The sequence below is a fragment of the Haematobia irritans genome, chromosome 5, assembly GCF_050003625.1.
Source record: "Haematobia irritans isolate KBUSLIRL chromosome 5, ASM5000362v1, whole genome shotgun sequence".
Classification (NCBI taxonomy): domain Eukaryota; kingdom Metazoa; phylum Arthropoda; class Insecta; order Diptera; family Muscidae; genus Haematobia; species Haematobia irritans.
In genome coordinates, this window is record NC_134401.1 from 130565400 (window position 1) to 130588347 (window position 22948).

Genomic DNA, 22948 nt, shown 5'->3' on the forward strand with positions numbered 1-22948 from the left:
AGCTGACCTTTAAATAGTTTGCAAATATTGTGATACAATTTCATGCTTTTTTAACACTCAAGAGAAAGTTTTCCATGAAGGAACATGGAGGTCTTGGACAAAAAAAAAACGAAACAAACCAATTTCATCGTTAGAAACCACAGCAGCGTAGTAAAATGCAAGAGGAATGGATTCAAGCACTGAGAGAAAAGACGTAAAAATGGATGAGATATAGAGTACAAGTTTACAAACAATCATGAAGCCTACACTAGGTTAGGTTAGGTTCGGCTAGCCCGATGTATCAGGCTCACTTAGACTATACAGTCCATTGTGATACCATATTGGTGAACTTTTCTCTTATTACTGAATGCTGCCCGATTCCATGTTAAGCTCAATGACAAGGGACCTCCTTTTTATAACCGAGTCCGAATGGCGTTCCACATTGCAGTGAAACCACTTACAGAAGCTTTGAAACCCTCAGAAATGTCACCATTACTGTCATTACTGAGGTGGGATAATCCACCGCTGAGAAACTTTTTGGTGTTCGGTCGAAGCAGGAATCGAAACCACGACCTTGTGTATGCAAGCGGGCATGCTAACCATTGCACCATGGTGGCTCCCCATACATGGAGCCCCCACTTACAAAAAATTAACTTGCATTTTAAGAAGTTTAAATCTAAGAATTTGAATTTAAAGGGGAATGTCATAAGCGCATAAGTAATTGAAAGTCTAAAAACCTTCTTGTCAAATTTTGGAAAAAGTCGAAAGTCACATGTTGAGTCCAATTTTCCTAACAATCAAAAAATTAAAAAAAACGACATTGCAAAATACTGAAGTGATATTCACTAAACAAGTATTTTTAGTATTGAGAACGAATCACTAAACAAGTAAACCGTCGTTCACGAAAAATCAACACCGACGGACGTCCACTACTCTCTGTTTGTATTGAGAACGAATCGCTAACCAAATGAATGGTCGTTCACGAAAAATCAACATTGACTATTTAGAGTTTCGTAAACGGAGGATCACGGCATTGTGAGGAAATTATAGTTATGAGAATGACTCGCTAACCAAATGAACGGGCGTTCAGGAAAAATCAAAACCGAATATTCGCGATTTTGTAAACGAACGATCACAACTTGTCTTTTAGTATTGAGAACGACTCTCCCATAATTGTAAACAATCGTCACTCTAAGTGTATCAAAAAGCATCGAACCATCCAACCAAACCAAATTGAAGCAAACCAACCAACCAAGCAACCGGGCAACCATCTATCTCTCGTTAACCAACTGTTGTATTCCCCAGTGGCTTTTTAAAAATATTTTTCTCCACCATGAAACGTGAAACTTTTCTTTTGCATTACTCGAAGCCAGCAATGATGTTGTTGTCCTTGTCCTCAAAGTTGTTGTCAACATCCTTAGTGATGCCAGTTTGCCTTTCCTTTGCTGTTGATACCGCTGAGATTCCCCCTTTGCTATTCCAACCATTGAGAATCCTTTGGTCTGCTTTTCATTTCTCGAACACCAAATTCAAGGCGAATGTTTGAGTATGGTGGCTGGCAAATAAATAAGCCCGAAGATACATTTTATGCTGGAGAAAACGTGACATGTTTATATCTTAGACCAAAGGATAGTGGAAACAGGACGAAATATCGAAAGCAATCTCATGCAATACAAAAACTCAAGCTAAAGTGAAAACCCGAACAAAATAATGTAAAATGTTGTTGGCATTTTCTATTTTCTTTACGTAACCAGAGAGAATTTTCCAGAGTTTACCAGAGTTTTTCCATTCAATTTGTGTTGTGTTGTGAAAACAACCAGCAACTATCGACATTCTTTTAAATTCTGACAACCTGTTAGATGAAATTTTTCGAAAACTTTAAAGTTTTCCTCAGCGACAAGATACGAACGAGTACAATTGATAAAAAATCAAGAGAATTTTCATTTTTTAAATGTCCTTTAGAAAGTTTCAAGGAGACTAGGAGTTGTTATGATGCTACAGAAGACGATAGTGATGACTACGTCGATGATATACTTATTTGCCAGCAAACCATATCCAACATATGGCTCGGCTCTCTAAATAAACTAACATTTTTTTTGAAGGGTGAGGGCCAGTAACAGATTGTATAACAGAATCAAATTTGTATGTACTTCAAGTGGGGAAAAGAAAAAGTTGCTAAAGTCCAAAAGTGTTGTTACAAATGAAATTATATCAAAGTTGTCCCGAGTGTATTCGATCATGTATTGCTGAAGGATTGTAGAGAAGATAAGCAATTAACTTAATAGTAATACAGTGATGCCAACTCTAGACATTTTTCATAGATGAGTGATGGACATAGGCTGAAAAAAGCGAGTTATATTCCATATCGCAATAGACTCATCATATGAGGATCAGCATATCATGACGAGGTTGATTTAAAACCCTATATTCGGATGTTTCGGGAGGAAGCCACACGTAAAAAAAACAGTGAATCCACCAGGAAGGAAACTTCTGGTTAATTTTAGAAAATTTAGGATAATTTCGATTTTACAAAAATAAGTAAATATTTTTCGACAAATGTACTATTTTTCGCTTATTAAAGAAAATTTCGTAGTTTGAAGGAAAAAATGTGGAGTTCAAAATTGCAAAAAATGTCTTTAGTAAAATATAAAAATTTTAAGAAATTCTGAACTAATTTGTGGGAGACACGAATTTAGTAAATTTTCATGCTTTAATTGTATACAATTTTTATTTTCATTTAAGTAATGTACGTAAAAATTATTAGAGGCCAGGAAATTTTCTCAAAACATAATAATTCATGAACTAAAATAGAATTAAATTGGCTTTACTGCCATAAAGGGTTCACTTTCAGTGCCCCATGGTGGAATAGTTAGCATCACCGCTTTACGCTACTGCCTTCATCAATGAACCTATCGTCCTGAAATTATGCACAACATCATTTTTTGTCCGCAGATATATCAAGTTCTATATCGGTCCCGGCTTTGATATAGCCCCCATATATAACGACCCCCCAATTCGGGATCTTGAATATCTAGTCACCGCAATTTTTATCGGATTAGCATGAAATTTTAAAATATAGAGGTAACTTAGGTCCATAAATAGGTGTGCCTCGGTCGGTATGGTAAGTGAATCGGTCCATGTTTTGGCATAGCTTCCCTATAGACCCAGCTCCCGATTTAATTTTTTGGACTTCTAGTCCAAATTTTTATACGAAATTTTTATACGGTTTACCTGAAATTCAAAATGTGGAGGTAATGTTGGTCCACAACCATATTTGGCATACAAATATGGCATACCTATGCCAAATATGGTGTGTAGCGGTCCATATGTTAGCATAGCCTTCATATAGATCGATCTCCCCATTTGATTTCTTGGACTTCTAGAAATCGCCAATTTTATCTGATTTAGATGAAATTGAAAATCTAGAAGTATTTTAGGTCCACAAATAGCTGAGACGAATATTGTATATATCGGTCGAGAAATCACAGTTTTTATCTGAATAACATTAAATTCAAAATCTAAATGTATTTTGGGCCCACAAAAAGCCGTGCCGAGTATTCTGTGTATCAGCCCATGCTTTGCTATAGCCCCCATATAGACCGATCCCCCGATTGCACTTCTTGGGCTACTAGAAATCGCAATTTTTAGTCGATTGGCCTGAAACTTAAACTCCAGTGGTATTTTAGGTCCGCAAATTGGTGTGCCGAATATTGTATGTATGGGTTCATGTATGGGGAGCCACAGTGGTGCAATGGTTAGCATGGTTTCCTTATTAATATAGAAGATGATTCTATTTAAATTAATATTATAATTAGTTATTAAGTTTTTCTTTTTATCTATGTTACAAAATATTTTGGTATTTTTATTGTAATTTATGTTAAACTGGCCACCTGAGGCTTCAAGTTACCAAATAAAAGTCAAATGAAATAAATAAACAGACGGACGGACAGACATCGCTAGATCGACTCAGAATTTCACCAAAGACACACACTCAAGAAAAATTTACTTGGATCCAAAGATTTTGACCTTCCTTTAAGGATTTTGGTATTGATGTCGAGCTTATCTGGTTATCTGGCTTTACATCTAGGATCTATAACGACAAATGACAGTTTAAAAATCCAAATTATGAAGGATATTTAAAAGTAAAAAATATTTTCTTAATTCCAAAAAGAAAAACTTTAAACCAAAGATGCTGAATCCTCAAAATAAGTCTTGGCCTGTATTTGAAGCGTTTTTATCTTAAATCTAAAGATTCAATATTTAACTTAATGTAAGGATTTCTTTAAATCAAAAATGTGTTTCTTTACTTTAAGGAAAAATTGCCTTAGTTTAAAGGCATGCGTTAACGTTGCATGCCTTTAAACAAAGGCGCAATATGTGTGTCCTAAATTTAATTAAAAAAAGTTTTAAGCTAAGATTGTAAATTTAATTTTAATTAAAATTTCATTATTTTAAAGAAATTTGTCTTTAAATGTGTGTAAATTGTGCATCCTAAAATTGAGGTTGCGTAATCTTTAATATCACGTAAATATTTTCAGTGCAGGATTTGGGGTCTGAGACCAAAATTTCGTTGTTTTACACACTGAATGACAAATTAAGTATAGAAATAACAGGTTGGCTGATAAGTCCCCGGTCTAACAAAGAAAAACACAATTTTTTTGTCAAAATTCGTTTCTATTATTCAACATAGTTCCCTTCAAGAGCGATGCAACGATTACTCCTTCGGTTTTGCCTCAAACCTAAGTTTCGGCTATCACCTCTTCATTGCAGCCAAATTTTTTTCCCTGCGAGCATCCTTTTAAGGTCTGAAAACGACAAAAAGTTGCTGGGGGCCAGATCTGGAGAATACGGTGGGTGGGGAAGCAGTTCGAAGCCCAATTCATGAATTTTTGCCATCGTTCTCAATGACTTGTGGCACGGTGCGTTGTCTTGGTGGAACAACACTTTTTTCTTCTTCATATGGGGCCGTTTTGCCGCGATTTCGACCTTCAAATGCTCCAATAACGCCATATAATAGTCACTGTTGATGGTTTTTCCCTTCTCAAGATAATCGATAAAAATTATTCCATGCGCATCCCAAAAAACAGAGGCCATTATTTGCCAGCGGACTTTTGAGGCTTTCCACGCTTCGAAGACGGTTCACCGGTCGCTGTCCACTCAGCCGACTGTCGATTGGACTCACAAGTATAGCGATGGAGCCATGTTTCATCCATTGTCACATATCGACGGAAAAACTCGGGTGTATTATGAGTTAACAGCTGCAAACACCGCTCAGAATCATCAATACGTTGTTGTTTTTGGTCAAATGTGAGCTCGCGCTGCACCCATTTTGCACAGAGCTTCCGCATATCCAAATATTGATGAATGATATGACCAACACGTTCCTTTGATATCTTTAAGGTCTCTGCTATCTCGATCAACTTCATTTTACGGTCATTCAAAATCATTTTGTGGATTTTTTTGATGTTTTCGTCGGCAATCATCTCTTTCGGGCGTTCACTGCGTTCACCGTTGAATTTTGCATACCAATCAATTATTGTTGATTTCCCTGGGGCAGAGTCCGGAAACTCATTATCAAGCCAAGTTTTTGCTTCCACCGTATTTTTTCCCTTCAGAAAACAGTATTTTATCAAAACACGAAATTCCTTTTTTTCCATTTTTTTCACAATAACGAAAGTTTCTTCACAAAAGACGCTCTATCTCACAAACTAATTGACTTACAGACGTCAAATTTTGACACGAATCATTTGAAGGTTGGTACTATATAAAAATAATATTCATTTAATACTAGCGACGCCATCTATGTGTCAGACCGGGGACTTATCAGCCAACTTGCTAGATAACAAGTCTTAAAGGAAAGATTATGAACTTTCTTTTAATTAAAATTTTGTTTATTTTAAAGAAAATTGTCTTTAATATTGTGTAAAGTGCGTGTCCTAAACTTTCATATTAAATCAATATTTTTTTTTTTCGTGTACTGAAAAATGTAGAGTAAAACATAATTCAAATTGGAAGTTATTTAACCGTGAGGGGAACTGTATTTTGAAATATCTCTAGCAGTATTTTAAAAATTAATTTATACTATAAATTACCAGACACTCTCTTACTACATAATCTCCAGATAAAACAAATCTGCGTAATGCAAAAAACACACAACACAGCACAAAACAAACTCCCTACCATAAATAAATTATATTGAAATTCAATTCATGTCGCATCCTATGAACTGATTGTCTATGGAATTTATAACAGGTTGTAAATATAATTTCACGATTCATTTAATTTGAATGCACCATGGTATTACGATTATAATGTCAGATCGTTAATTTACATACTACACACTATACTACGCCAGTGAATGGCGGTGGTCCAAATATAATAAATATTAACAACAAGGATAATAAGAGACAAATAAATACAAAATAACAACAACCTCGGTATTTCATAAAATATAAACACAATGTATAAAAGTAACATATAACCCTAGCAGCAAAATTCTCATATCATGGTACGCATAAGGATTCTCTGGCTCTGTAGTAGAATGTTTACTTGCCTGCTGGCTGGAGATGATCTATCGAAATACATTGTGACATTATTGGTATCATCAGTTGTATAAAATTCAATGAACTCTAGACTCTACAGCAGTTGTATGAGTTGTGTATGTTGACATTCATTGCTAACCGAATAGAGTTTAAAAACATAGATTCACTTTTGCAACAACAAACCCGTCCCCTCACCCGAAATTGGGTGTGGGAGTCAATTTTTACGGCCCATTATGCGAAAAAATGCCGTTTGACATAAGAATAAATCATCGTTTCAATATTTTAACTTAAAACACTGCAAAGGATTACCCAGAGTATAAATCAAGTGTTTTTTTTCGCTACGACTCTTGTATTTTTCTCGGGGGCTTTTCTCGGGGGATAAAAAGTGAAATAAGTGGGAAAAAGGATTTTTTATATGGGTTTAATGTTTTTTGTCGGCTATCTTTTTATTTTTCAATGGAACATGTCCAACGATTCAAGTGATGAAGAAATGGGAAAAGGAAATATGATTGATATATGCGAGTATCATAAAATATTAATTCCAAAGTCAAATAGCGTTTATATAATTCTACTAGCGTAACCCGGCCCGCTTCGCTGCGCCTTCCGAAGCGTATTTGTAGGAACATTTTGCGTCAACTTAGTCAACCATATCCTTCATGCTGAGAACAACTTCGAAAAGATTTGAATTCTTTCAAACAAATCGGACTACTTGCTTTTTCGTTTTAGGTACAAATACGGCGGATACGCATATGTAAAACGGTTCGTCTTCAAAAATGTCGGGGAGAGGGTGTACCCTTTCCTCCAAAAATGTAAATAATGTTCTGTATTCAAGTAGACAATCTTCTATATTTCTTGTGAATTTTAAGTGTGGTTTGTCAAGGAAAGGTATCCTTCTCCTCAATATATCTGAAAATTAAGCACTATATTATAATAACATACAAAGAATTACTGTTTCCCATTCAATAAATCGGAAAAAGCAAAAGTAGTAAAAATTTTTACCACATTAACATTTGCTAAAATGTTGGAAAATTATGCACCCTCTACGTTGGCTGCCAATTTCATGTAAATTTCAGCCTTTGCAAAAATCATAAAATCATGTACCGAGTTCCCATTTACGGACAACCCTCTACTTTCAATTTAAGAAAAAAAAAACGGACAAAAGGGAACCCTCTCCCCACCTTCGCTCCACTCCGACCTGATATCGGACTATCACGTACCCTATATTAATTTCACAACTAATCAATGGTCCCTATAAATTCTATCGAAGTAAATCTACAAAGTTTTTCAATTTTCCCCTTCCCCAACCAGATATCGAAAAATCATGTATAAATTTAATCACCTCCTCCCACGTTCCCTGTAAATTTCAAGTAGATCGGCGATGTTTAAATTTTGCTCTATTGTTTTAAAGGGACGTCACTTTCCCCGATACAATATCGACAAACACCGTAGTGAATAGCACTGAAAATGAAAATTCTTGAAACTTTCCTTCAAGTGTGGGGCAAGGAAGGTTGCCTCTTCGTTCATAACCTTCCTCCACTGCCTATGTAAATTTCAAGAAAACTTATGAATTGTTGTTGTTTTTTTTTACAGTTTTAGAGGAGGACCTCCTCCCCGACTAAATATCGAAAAGTGATGTAGCGTATCTTTTGTAAACGTCCCAGAAAATGTCAAGCAAATTATAAGCCTAAAGGGGCGGCCTCTCTTCCGTCCAAATATCACAAAATCAGGTATCAACTATTAATATCGTAACCTCTCCCCAGTCCTCTGTAAATTTCAAGTAACTCGGTAAAGTTTAATTGTTTCTCTGTATGTAGCTACTTAAGATAAGCGGACGTTTCCCTATGTCCTTTTATTTTTATTAAAAAATTAGGAACCTGATATAAATATCATAACCTCACTAATTTTTCCATAAAATTTCAGTCGGGGGAGTTTAGTTTTGTTTTCACTGTACTTTAAAAAAAAGTCGGGCAAAGCGGTGGTCCCCCTCCCCGACCAAATATCGAAAAATAATGTAGCGGATTTTTGTCTAGATGCCAACCCCAACATTCAATGAAAATTTCAAGCAAATCGCATAATTTTGTTCTAAGTTTAAAAAAGTAGGGCAAGGGGGAGGTCCCCCTCCCCGTCCACATATGAAACCATCAGGTACCCCATATTAATTCCATAACCTCACCGCATGTTCTCTGTAAATCTCAGATAATTTAGAGAATTTTAGTTTTTTCACTGTACTTTAAAAAAAGTCGAACAAAGGGGAGGTCCCCCTCCGCCACCAAATATCGAAATATAAAGTTGCGGATCTTTGTCTAGATGCCAAACCCAACCTTCAATGAAAATTTCAAGCAAATCGGTCAACTTTGGTCCAATTTTCAAAAAGTCCGACAAAGGGGAGGTCCCCCTCCGCGACCATATGTCAAAAATGAGGCACCCTATTTTCAGCACATGAGTGCCCCCCACGATCTCTGAAAGTTTCAAGTAAATCGGTTCAGCCGTTTTCGCGCCAACCCGGAACATACAAATAAACAAACAAACAAACAAACAAATAAACAAACATAATTTGAATTTTATATATATAGATTTATATTTATTTTTTTTACATATTCTTATTTTTTTCAGGTATTTTTGTTAGAAGAAATCATGAAAGTAAAGCATCGTGTATTTATTGCATAGTCATAATTTTGGAGACTACCGTAAAGACGGCTATAAAAAAATAGTGATAATATTTGGCAGTACCAATATAAATATGAGGACAATTTCCCCATCACCTTGCAAAGAGGGTGGTTCAATAAGTTTATGCAGTAGTATCGAAAATTCTTATGCTAACCCAGCAAAAAAATTTGGAAGTTCTTCTCAAGGCGCAACTTTAAAAGAACTTCCAAAAATGCTCCCAAAGATGTTCTTTATTTTAACAGCACCCACTGAAAAAATATTGTCGTGAGGTCTTTAAAATACGAATGCAAATTTTGCTGAACATAGAAGACGCATTTCTCTAATATAAAGTTTTTTCCTTGTCCAAAAGTCGATATACTTTTCAATGTATTGGTCTTATAATTAAGTGATTTCATTTTAAAATGGATATCATAACATAAAACAAAAAATGTTTGGGCTAAAGTCAACTTGAGTTAATAATTCAGAAAATTTCTTTAAATTTAATGAAATTGTTTTTAAATTTGTTGTCTTTTTGCATCTTGACTACAAAGCAAAAAATCGTTCAAATATAGGACATGTTTTTCAACACTTTATTTTAAAGAAATTTTTTACTTGAAACATAGCATAATTTCTATTAGAAGACGAGTTTTAATTTGGAAAATAAAGTTGCCGTTAACTCGTTTTTAAAGGGCTTTAATAGCATATGAAGAAAAAAAGCTGAAAAAATTAAATTTGCTGCCTAGAAGCAAGTACACAAAATCCAAATTTAAAAGAGAATTGTGTCTTAAAAGTATCCTTACTTGCATTCTACGCTTCTTTGGCTCGGAATCAATACCAAAATTTTTAAAGTAAAGACAAAATCTTTGGAACCGGTCATGCTGTTTTTTCCGTGCAGGAAGTTAATTTGAGTCAATTTTTTATAACCCGTTTTTTCATGTTTTTAATGGGAAATTTAAATTTATTTGTTTCAAATATGTTAAAGACATATTAAGAATTAATAAAATGGTACAAATTATTTAAATTTAGCTGAAAAAAATGTTAAATCCTTTCTAGAAAAATTCCGAACTTCTGAAAATATTTGATGACAAACGTTCCAGACAAGCGTTATAATGCATTAAAAATCATAAAAAATTTTAAAAATTATTTATTTGTCAAAATATCACAAAAATTCTTAATTCACATCGAAAACACTGAATTCACCTCACACATTAAGAAGTGATGCAAATTCAGTGCAGTGTCAAATTCATCGCTTCAGCATCAATTTGGCACTACTTCCGGATCCAAAAAGAACATTTTCACTACTTTTTTTGGCGACGCTTTTTTTTTGCTGGGAAAGTAAATAGCATAAAAACTAAAATAAACATCGGATGAGAAGCAGATTAAATGCTGAAAGCATTTAATCTGTTCATCAGATTTTATGCTTTTTTCTGTAGTTACATTTGAAAAATAAGAAAAAAGCTCAAATATACACTTATATGACTTCTGATGCCATACAAGTGCATATCGGGCGAAGGGTATTTATGGCCAACTATGTCTAAATCTAAACCGATTTCAAATTTAAATTCGATTTGTCTAAATATGCAACCTAGACTGTGCTCATAGTCAGACAGACGAACATGGCTAGATCGTCTCAGGGTAGATTACTAACAAAAATGATCGATTTTTTTACTGGTAGAATTCTTGGTGGCTTCGTAAATTTTTCAAAATATTACTCTCCAACTAAGAGGTACTTCAATTTTCTATAAAAATAAAGTTTTGTCAAAATTTTCTATAAAAATAAAATTTTGACAAAATTTTCTATAAAAATAAAATTTTGACAAAATGTTTTATAAAAATAAAATTTAGACAAAATTTTCTTTAAAAATAAAATTTTGACAAGATTTTTTATAAAAATAAAATTTAGACAAAATTTTCTATAAAAATAAAATTTTGACAAAATTTTTTATAAAAATAAAATTTTGACAAAATTTTTTATAAAAATAAAATTTTGACAAAATTTTCTATAAAAATAAAATTTTGACAAAATTTTCCATAAAAATAAAATTTTGACAAAATTTTCTATAAAAATAAAATTTTGAAAAAATTTTCTATAAAAATAAAATGTTGACAAATTTTCTACAAAAATAAAATTTTGGCAAAATTTTCTATAAAAATAAAATTTTGATAAAATTTTCTATAAAAATAAAATTTTGACAAAATTTTCTATAAAAATAAAATTTTGACAAAATTTTCCATAAAAATAAAATTTTGACAAGATTTTTTATAAAAATAAAATTTAGACAAAATTTTCTATAAAAATAAAATTTTGACAAAATTTTTTATAAAAATAAAATTTTGACAAAATTTTCTATAAAAATAAAATTTTGATAAAATTTTCTATAAAAATAAAATTTTGACAAATTTTTCTGTAAAAATAAAACTTTGGCAAAATTTTCTATTTTAATTTGGTAGATTTTTGGTAAAATTTTCTATAGAAATAAAATTTTTAAAAAATTTTCTATTTTAATTTGGTAAAATTTTAGTAAAATTTTCTATAGAAATAAAATTTTGACAAAATTTTCTATAACAATAAAATTTTGGCAAATTTTTTTATAGAAATAAAATTTTGGCAAAATTTTCTATAGAAATAAAATTTTGGCAAAATTTTCTACTTTATTTTGGTAGATTTTTGGTAAAATTTTCTTCAAATTTTGGGAAATTATTTTTACCATGAGTGGCATCCGAGCTAATAGCCTATCTTTGGTACAAATTAGGGCCTTCAAAGGGCTGACAAAGCTGTGCTCACAGTCAGACAGACGAACATGGCTAGATCGTCTCAGGGTAGATTACTACCAAAAATGATCTATTTTTTTACTGGTAGAATTCTTCAATTTTCTATAAAAATAAAATTTTGACAAAATTTTCTATAAAAATAAAATTTTTGCAAAATTTTCTATAAAAATAAAATTTTGACAAAATTTTCTATAAAAATAAAATTTTGACACAATTTTCTATAAAAATAAAATGTTGGCAAATTTTTCTATAAAAATTATATTTTGACAAAATTTTCTATAAAAATAAAATTTTGACAAATCTTTCTATAAAAATAAAATTTTGGCAAAATTTTCTATACAAATAAAATGTTGGCAAAATTTTCTATAGAAATAAATTTTTGCCAACATTTCCTATAGAAATAAAATTTTGACAAAATTTTCTATAACAATAAAATTTTGGCAAAATTTTTTATAGAAATAAAATTTTAACAAAATTTTCAATTTTAATTTTGTAGATTTTGGTAAAATTTTCTATAGAAATAAAATGTTGGCAAAATTTTCTATAGAAATAAAATTTTGGCAAAATTTTCTATTTTAATTTGGTAGATTTTTAGTAAAATTTTCTTAAAATGTTGGTAAATTATTTTTACCATGAGTGATGGCATCTGACCTAATAGGCTATCATTGGTACAAATTAGGGCCTTCAAACGGCCAACAAAGCTATCACACGTTGAATGAAAGTGACTCTGTGGTATTTGGGCCCATTCCATATTGAGATGATCGATACTTTGATGCTTTTTTAGTAGAAACTTTTTTCGACAAAATTCTCCCTATGCAAAAGTCCGATAGATTTAGATTCGGAGATTTTGTTGGCGGTAGAAATAAGCCCTTCTTAGCTGGCGCTTGCTGAGTGCAATGGTTGTGAGTCATATTGGAATGTCCATGATCTGGGGCCAAAATATTTATCTGCTCAGGGCTTCAATACTGTCCTTGGGAGATTTTCCCGATAATATTCGGGATTTATTTTGACGACGACGAATACTAGTGGGAGCAATCATCGTATATTACGGCGACACACATCATTACTATTGGCGGAGCTTTATGGCCAATGAAAGGCGTAGATTTTCGGCTGACCTCTTTGGGAGGTAAATCCCACCATTTTGTTTTTTTTTCACAAACTGCTCAATTTGGAATAACTCCTCATCGGAGAAAACAAAATTCGTCCACTTTCGTGCAAACGAAGCAATTCCTTGGCTATTTCTAGTTTAATTTGATTTCTACATCTGTGAGCTCTTGCATATTTTGGAACTTCAATGGCTTTAGTCAAAGCTCGCGTTTTAATATATGTTGCATTCGTTTTCGCGCTATCTTCAGATCACGAGCAAGTTTTGTACCACTGCTTCGTGAATTTCGATGAAATCGGGTCTTTACTTTTGGGATCATTCCTGGTGTTGTTACAGGTATCACGGTAACGAATAATAGTACGAGCTGCAAACGATTTTTTCACTTTACAATGCTGAAGGGCTTTAACGATACCCACACAAAATTTTGTTTTTGGATGGCGAACATATTTGTCTACTTTATTTTTTCGGACATTCTGTATCTGATTTCGACAACCACTTGTCAGGTGAGCGCTAAAGAAATGATAGTAACCTGAAGCTGATTGCAACACATATCAGGCATACTCTATTTTGTATACCCAGTAAAATAGCGTAAAACTAATGTCAACATAAAATTACTTTTTATTGAATTTAAAAATAATCACTTGTTTGGAAGAGCATTCTTAGATTTCAAATTTTTTGACAGCTAAACTTAAGATTGACAAAAAGTGAACTCCTCTTTTCAACATAATCCAGTATAGTTCGATAAGTACTTAGCCCACGAAAGTTGAATTCTTAATTCACGTCGTATGACAATGTCCACTCTTAACGATGTGGCTGAGCAGTTTGACTTGAACAAATGTATTATCGAATCTAACAACTACGGTGAACCACTGCACGGAATCCTGTGAAGTTCCTGGATCAATAGATCTGATTTCTCATGACTTTATTTATTAATTTCATTACCAACCACAGTGTTAATATAAGGCATATTCCAAATATTCCTTCCTTCTCCACCCAATCAAAAAGGCATGCTTAAAAATGGAAAAAACAAAATCCCAATATCACGGTTAATGTGCTTGACCGCAGTACAAAACCGAATCAATAAAAACAAACCGTGTTCTGGTAAATTGTTTTATTTTTGCATTACACAATGACAATGCAATAAGACACCAAGTTAGCAAGAGAAAAAAAATGAATAAAATTAAATTGAATTTAATTTACAACATTTGTTTTTTTTTTTTTCAAATATCGTCATTCTTTTTATATTTGCGACAGGACACAAAGGTACACTAAAGGTTATACAAAATGAATGGTTATGACTGCAGGTTTTTTGTTCGAAGCCATCAATGTGGCAACCAAGCCAACCATCATCACTCTCAACATCAATGAAAACAAGCCTTTTTTTGGAGGGGAAAGCCCATCTTTGTTTTGGGCCCAAAAAAAACAAGGTGTATATTTTACACATTCACATCGATGTCGGCATTCTCACTGAGTTCCCTTTATGTTTGGATTACATTTTTCAACATTAATTTTTATACTCTACGCCATAGGATGATGGGTATACTAAATAGCTCATTCAGTTTGTAAGGTATGGATATAATTCTAGGACATGCCAATAAAATATAAATTGGCTTTTTTCGATTAGATGATCAAGTCTTGTCTGTCCGTCCCTCTGTTGAATTTTTCCTGTATCCGATCGAAAGTAGATAACAACCCATTTTCTGAAATACTTGAACTTTTTTGTAAGTAAAGACACAAATTTTGATCTAGACTTTGGTTACAAAATAGCCAGACGAATACTGGTTCATCAATCAAGGACAAAAAAGTCGCAATAGTAACTTCATTTCATGCAATATCCCAGCAAAGAGAGCGTAGCAAATCGTACAGCAAAATTAAATCGTGTTGGATACTATGTACGGTTATTCCTCTCATTGAAAGGCTATCGCCCCTTGTCATTGACGGAAAAAAGAATCGGCTAGCACTCATTCAAAGAAAATAAATTTACCACAGAACATGACCGTACAGAGTGGCTGATATGTAATGCAACAAAGTAAAGCGCTATATTTTTCATTTTTATTGTTCAAAAGCAAAGAATGTTTGAAATAAAATAAAACTTTAGAATAAAATTCTATTTGTTAGACTTGGCTATCTTTGCCAATAATTATGGGTTTCATCACGTCATCATACGCCACATAAAATTGATTCTGTGGTATTTTGGCCCATTCCCGGCTATACATCCTCTTGAGAGGATCGACACATTGGTAGTTTTTGGTACCAACCTTATTCTACAAAATTCCCGCAAAACTGCAGCGTATTGAGATCTGGAGGTTTTGGTAACAATTATGCGATGCAAATGAAGCGTAGAACCTCCTTCATAAGCCATTCTCAGCTGACACGTGCTGAGTGCGATGGTGCAGAGTCCTTTTGGAATGTCGATGGCCGGCCGTAACAATAGAAACCTGAAGATGGTTGCAAAAAACATCGACCAACCCATATTTCTCGAAGGGTATTTAAAATTCGTCAATGACGCAATTTCACTCCCATTTACTTGTTTGAATATATTTGTTTGCGAAAAAAATAAAGTGTTTTATATGAGGAATTGCTATGTTTGTTGTTTGTGCGATCTTCATTTGAATGTGCCATGGAAAATATACATAAAGTGAAAAAAGAAAATTAAATAAATAAATGTATATTTTCGTTATGTTACCATATGGGTATGTGTATGTGTGGGAGCGTAAAAAAAACTCCATAAAAATTATACACATACTCATAAAAAACATGTCCTTATAAAAACATATGTAAATAGAGGTAGTATATGCAGCAACAGTAGTAGCATTCATTCAAAGTAACAAAGTAAATGTTTTGAAATTTGTTCAGCGAAGAGCATATGAATGGGTATGGGTGAACAAGTACTACAGGATGAATGTGTCCTTTAGTGTCGAATATTTAAAAGATTTACTATTTTTCCGTTTTTCATTTTAGTGGGCATGATGTGAGCAACAGAGGAATTTAATATTTTGGTATACAAGGAGTTCACATCATGTTTTTTTGAAAGCCATTTAATAACAGTGACTGTCAGCAACATTTTAATAGAAATACTTTTTAGAAAGTTATATGATATCTGAAAAGAAATTCTATTCTAAATTAATTAAATTTTTTCATCATTTTCTTTCTCATATAAACAAAGACCAAAGTGGAGATTTCTCAAGAAAGATTTAAAAAAAATTTCGTTGAATTGGAATTTTATTGAAATGGAATTTTTGTAGAAAATTTCATTGAAATGGAATTTTTATAGAAAATTTCATTGAAATGGAATTTTTATAAAAAAGTTTATTGAAATGAAATTTTTATAGAAAATTTCATTGAAATGGAATTTTTATAGAAAATTTCATTGAAATGGAATTTTTATAGAAAATTTCATTGAAATGGAAATTTTATACAAAATTTTATTAAAATTGAATTTTTATACAAAAATTCTTTGAAATGGAATTTTTATAGAAATTTTTATTGAAATGGAATTTTTTTATAGAAAATTTCATTGAAATGGATTTTATAGAAATTTGGAATTTTTATAGCCGGGTCTTTAAGGAAGCAGTAACAAAAAAATGATCGATGCAAATCGTATACATTATCAACTGCAAATTCTATCAAATTTATTATTGGGTAATGTTTATTTCTCTAAATTGGAGATTTCTCAATTTTCGTAAGATAGATAGATAGCAAATTTCATTGAAATGGAATTTTTATAGAAAATTTCATTGAAATGGAATTTTTTACACAATTTCATTAAAATTGAATTTTTTGAGAAAATTTCATTGAAATGGAATTTTTATAGACAATTTCATTGAAATTGAAATTTTTTTTAGAAAATTTCATTAAAAGGGAACTTTTATAGAAAATTTTATTGAAATGGAATTTTTAGTGAAAATATGATTGAAATGAAATTTTTATAGAAAATTTCATTGCAATGGAATTTTGATAGAAAATTTCATTGAAATGGAATTTTTATAGAAAATTTTATTGAAATGGAAATTTTATAGAAAATTTCATTGAAATGCAATTTTTATTGAAAATTTCATGAAATGGATTTTTATAGAAAATTCCATGAAATTTTCTATAAAAATCCATTTTTTTATAGAAAATTTCATTGAAATGGATTTTATAGATATTTGGAATTTTTATAGCCGGGTCTTTAAGGAAGCTGTAATAAATAATGATCGATGCAAATCGTATGCATTATAAACTGCAAATTCTATCAAATTTATTATGGGTTACTATTTATTTCTCCAAATTGGAGATTTCTCAATTTTCGTAAGATAGATAGATAGCAAATTTCTTTGAAATGGAATTTTTCATTCATTGAAATGCAATTTTTTTATAGAAAAATTTCATTGAAATGGATTTTATAGAAATTTGGAATTTTTATATCCGGGTTTTAAGGAAGCAATAACAAAAAATGATCGATGCAAATCATATACATTTTAAATTGCAAATTCTATCGCCCGTAGTGATTTGCTGCAATCATAAAATGTCTCCAGATGGGCATAATTATCAGTCAAATTGGGAGATGATTTCCGCCACAGAGGCTTCGTATTATATTAATACTTTTTGGATTAATAAATATTTTAATAAAAGTGCTGCAAATGTAACAATAAATTATTTTTTATACATTTTTCTTTGCAGTTGGAAATATGGTCCCCTGGAGGGATTTTTGGGCCGATTTTGGAAAAAAGTTTGGTCCAAAATAAAATTTCGTTGTGACAACGCTGGCAGCTGGGAATAAATATCATACGAATTAGGAGGTGATCACCACCAAACTCAAAACAAGTTTACATGGATCCAAAGATTTTGACTTTTCCTTAAGGATTTTGGTATTGATTCTGAGCCAAAGATGCGGCTTCTTTAAAATAAAGACATTTTTAAGTGACCTAACTGTCTTTAAATCTAGGATCAATAAAATTAAAATTAAAAAACAGATCTAATTTATCGAATTTTCATTATCTCTTCCCGGTGTATCACTAAAGCTATTCACGTATAAATAAATGCCAGTTTAAAAATCCACATTATATCGGATGCTTCAAAGTAAAAAATGATTCTTTAAATCAAAAAAAAAAAAAAAAAAAACTCTAAACCAACGATGCTAAATCCTCAAAATAAGTCTTAGCACATTTGGCCCACTGTTCACCTTACCATTGTAAATATTGTAAAAATGTAAAAATAATCAGAACCGTGTAGAAATTTCAGTGTATTATATAACCACACAGATTTGCCTTTTATATGTATGTTATTAACATATTTCTGTGGTATTTTTTCCAGCCGAATTGACTGTAACATTTTAATGCAATTATTTGAAATGTTTTCTCTCCCTGATGTGGTTATATCTTTTTTGTTTTTTTTTGTTTTGCTCAACGCCAGTAATTGTTTTCATTTCAATTTGACTTTAATATATGTGAATGTGAATAGTCTAGCGGTATTGTTATTATTGTGTGATTTGTTTTTGTTTTTTTTATTACAATTAAAATAATTGAATAAAAAAATTCATCATACTATGTTTACATATTGTTGAACAAAATTAAACAAAACACTATGACAAGGAAATAAATGATTTCGAAATAACATTGTGCTAGCATTTAAAAAGGAATTAAGATCAGTTGTTTTTGTTTGCAGAAACTTTTAATGGTTAAAAATGGATTATGATAAGGCCGAGATCAGCGTTTATAAAAAGTGTAACAAAAAGTGTCAATTGCAATAAAACAAGTGGCATACTTTTTAATAAGGGAAAAGTTACCATCAGTGTTATGAAAAAACTTTTTTCGTTTTCGATTTACAATTATATTATTTCCATTCCATAGAACACAATATTAAGAATATGAACCACCGTTGCCACAGCTGGTAGAATTCTACCAAAAATGGTAGATTTTTAATGTTTTGGTAGAATTTGCAAAATATTCCACTCCAACTACGTGGCACTACAATTTTCAATTAAAATGTTGGCAAAATTTTCTATAGAAATAAAGTTTTAACAAGAAATCTATAGAAATCAAATGCTCACAAAATTTTCTATAGAAATAAAATGTTGACAAAATTTCCTATAGAAATAAAATTTTGACAAAATTTCATATAGAAATAAAATTTTGACAAAATTTCATATAGAAATAATATTTTGACAAAAATATTTATAGAAATAAAGATTTGACAAAATTTTCTATAAAAATAAAATTTTGCCAAAATTTTGTATAGACATAAAATTTTACGAAAATTTTCTATAGAAATAAAATTTTGCCAAAATTTTCTATAGAAATAAAATGTTGACAAAAGCATCTATAGAAATACAATTTTAACAAACATGTCTATAGAAAAAAATATCTATAGAAATAAAATTTTGACAAAATTTTGTATAGAAATAAAATTTTGACAAAATTATCTATAGAAATAAAAGTTTGACAAAATTTTGTATAGAAATAAAATGTTGCCAAAATTTTCTATAGAAATAAAGTTTTGACAAAATTTTCTATAGAAATAAAATTTTGACAAAATTTGTTATAGAAATAAAATTTTGACAAAATTTTCTATAGAAATAAAATTTTGACGGAATTTTCTATAGAAATAAAATTTTAAAAAAAGTTTCTATTGAAATAAAATTTTGGCAACATTTTTTATTAAAATAATATTTAGACAAAATTATCTATAGAAATAAAATTTTGACAAAATTTTGCCAAAATTTTCTATAGAAATAAAATATTGACAAGTGTCTATAGAAATAACATTTTAACAAAACTATCTATAGAAATACAATTTTAACAAAAATATCTATAGAAATAAAGTTTTGACAAAATTTTCTATAGAAATAAAATTTTGGCAAAAATATCTATAAAAATAAAATTTTGACAAAATTTTTAACAGAAATAAAATTTTCACAAAATTTTTAACAGAAATAAAATTTTGACAAAAATATCTATAGAAATAAAGTTTTACAAAAAATATCAATTAAAATAAAATCTTAACAAATTTTCTATTGAAAAACAAAAAATTTTCTAAATAAAATTTTGACAAAATTTTCTATAGAAATAAAATTTTGAAAAAAAATTTTATAGAAATAAAATTTTGACAAAATTTTCTATAGAAATAAAATTTTGACAAAATTTTCTGTAGAAATAGAATTTTGACAAAATTTTCTATAGAAATAAAATTTTGACAAATTTTCTATTGAAATAAAATTTTGAAAAAAATATCTATAGAAATAAAATTTTAAAATAGAAATAAAATTTGATAAAATTATCTAGAGAAATAAAATTTTGACAAAATTTTCTATAGAAATAAAATTTTGCCAAAATTTTCTAAAGAAATAAAATTTTGCCAAAATGTTCTATGTTTATTTCCATTTTGAAAAACTTTCTATAGAAATAGAATTTTGACAAAACTTTCTATAGAAATAAAACTTTGACAAAATTTACAAATAGAAATAAAATTTCGAAAAAATTTACAATAGAAATAAAATTTTGAAAAAAAATTATATATAAATAAAATTTTGAGAAAAAAACTTTTATATAAAAATAACATTTTGACAAAATGTTCTATAGAAATAAAATTTTGGCAAAAATATCTATAGAAATAAAGTTTAAACAAAAATTTCAATAGAAATAAAATTTTGGCGAATTTTCTATTGTAAAATTTTAAAAATTTTATATAGAAATAAAATTTTGAAAAATTCTTTACTGAAATAAAATGTGGACAAAATTTTCTATAGAAATAAAATTTTGACAAAATTTTGTAGAGATATACAATTTTGCCAAAATTTTGTACAGAAATAAAAGTTTTCCAAATTTTCTACAGAAATAAAAATTTAACAAGATTATCTATAGAATTAAAATTTTGACAAAATTTTCTATAGAAATAAAATTTTGCCAAAATTTTGTATAGAAATAACATTTTGCCAAAATTTTGTATAGAAATAACATTTTGCCAAATTTTTTTATAAAAATAAAATTTTCTATAGAAGTAAAATTTTGAAAAACTTTCTATAGAAATAAAATGTTGTATAGAAATAAAATTTTGCCACAATTTTGTATAGAAATAAAATTTTGCCAAAATTTTGTATAGAAATACAATTTTGCCAAAATTTTCTAAAGAAATAAATTTTTGCAAAAATATTCTATGTTTATTTCCATTTTGAAAAACTTTCTATAGAAATAGAATTTTGACAAAACTTTCTATAGAAATAAAACTTTGACAAAATTTACAAATAGAAATAAAATTTTGAAAAAATTTACAATAGAAATAAAATTTTGAAAAAATATTATTTATAAATAAAATAAAAAAAAAACTTTTATATAAAAATAACATTTTGACAAAATTTTCTATAGAAATAAAATTTTGAATAAAGTTTTACCAAAAATATCAATAGATAAAAAATTTTGACAAATTTTCTATTGAAAAAAATTGTAGAAGTTTTCTATAAAAATAAAATTTTTAAAAATTTTTTACTGAAATAAAATGTGGACGAAATTCTCTATAGAAATAAAATTTTGCGAAAATTTTGGAGAGAAATAATATTTTGCCAAAATTTTGTAGAGAAATAAAGTTTTTCCAAAATGTTTTATAAAAATAAAATTTTGCAAAATTTTTCCAAAATTTTCTATGGAAGTAAAATATTGAAAAACTTTCTATAGAAATAAAATTTTGCCAAAATTTTGTATAGAAATAAAATTTTGCAAAAATTATCTATAGAATTAAAATTTTGACAAAATTTTCTATAGAAATAAAATTTTGCCAAAATTTTTTATAGAAATAAAATGTTGCCAAAATTTTGTATAGAAATAAAATTTTGCCAAAATTTCTTATAGAAATAAAATGTTGACAAAATTTTCTATGGAAATAAACTTTTGACAAAACTTTCTATAAAAAAAAAATTTTTGACAAAATTTACAACAGAAATAAATTGTTGAAAAAATTTTTTATAGAAATAAAATTTAAAAAATAAGTTTCGTTGTTTTAATTATATTTGCTTAGTTCGGCTTGAGGTCATGTGAATAAAAACAGATCTTGTTGTTTTTTGAGTTGTATTTTTATATTTAAAATTTTCCAATATTTCGAGACATCTCCGATGCTCGTCTTCAGGGAAATTAATTTAAATTTAAAGAACAGTGAACTTCTTTACAAGGGAGTATATTTACAACTATTTACAATAAAATGTTGACAAAATTTTCTATAGAAATTAAATTTTGACAAAATGTTCTACCATAGTTTCCTAAACAAAAAAAAAAAAAAAAAGGTACTATTATGGGTAGAATTGTATCAAATGTGGCAACCGTGTTCTTGAGTCGATTTAGCCATGTGCGTCCGTCTGTCTGTAAACAAACTTTTGTTATCAAAGTCGCAATTTTACTCCTATCAACTCCAAGTTTGGCATAAGTATGTATTTTAGGTGAGTATAGAACCAAATTGAAATCGGTTCAGATTTTGTCATAGCTGCCATATATATTTTTCGCAAGATTTGCACTTATATAGCCGCGAAAGCCAGAGTTTTACAATGATTTACTTTCAATTTGGCACAATGAATACAATGAATCGTGTCATAAAGTGTGACGAATTTGGTTGAAATCGGTTCAGATTTAAACAAAGCTCCCACACATTGCTTTCGAGGCCAAAGTGGTTCAGATTTAAATATATGTGTGTGTGTATACAGGAACATAAACCTATATATGTGGTGCCCAACAATTTTGAAAGATTTAGAACGGTATCGAAAATGTAGATCTACAAAGTGCTGCAGGGTATACGCCCGACTTTAGGCTTTCTTTACTTGTTTTTAAAACGAGATTTGTCTTTTTAACTGCCAATATTCTTCAATATAAAAATATTTTTTTTTTTTGCCAACACTACATAGCAATTGGTCCATTTTAATTACCTTATCATTCTTCAAAAAATA

At 29.6% G+C, this 22948-nt stretch overlaps 1 protein-coding gene across 1 annotated transcript in view; it reads right to left on the reverse strand.

The window, feature by feature from the left end:
• Window positions 1-22948, reverse strand: part of Wnt5 (Wnt oncogene analog 5) — a 533000-nt gene that overhangs the window by 100629 nt on the left and 409423 nt on the right. The window lies entirely within an intron of this gene.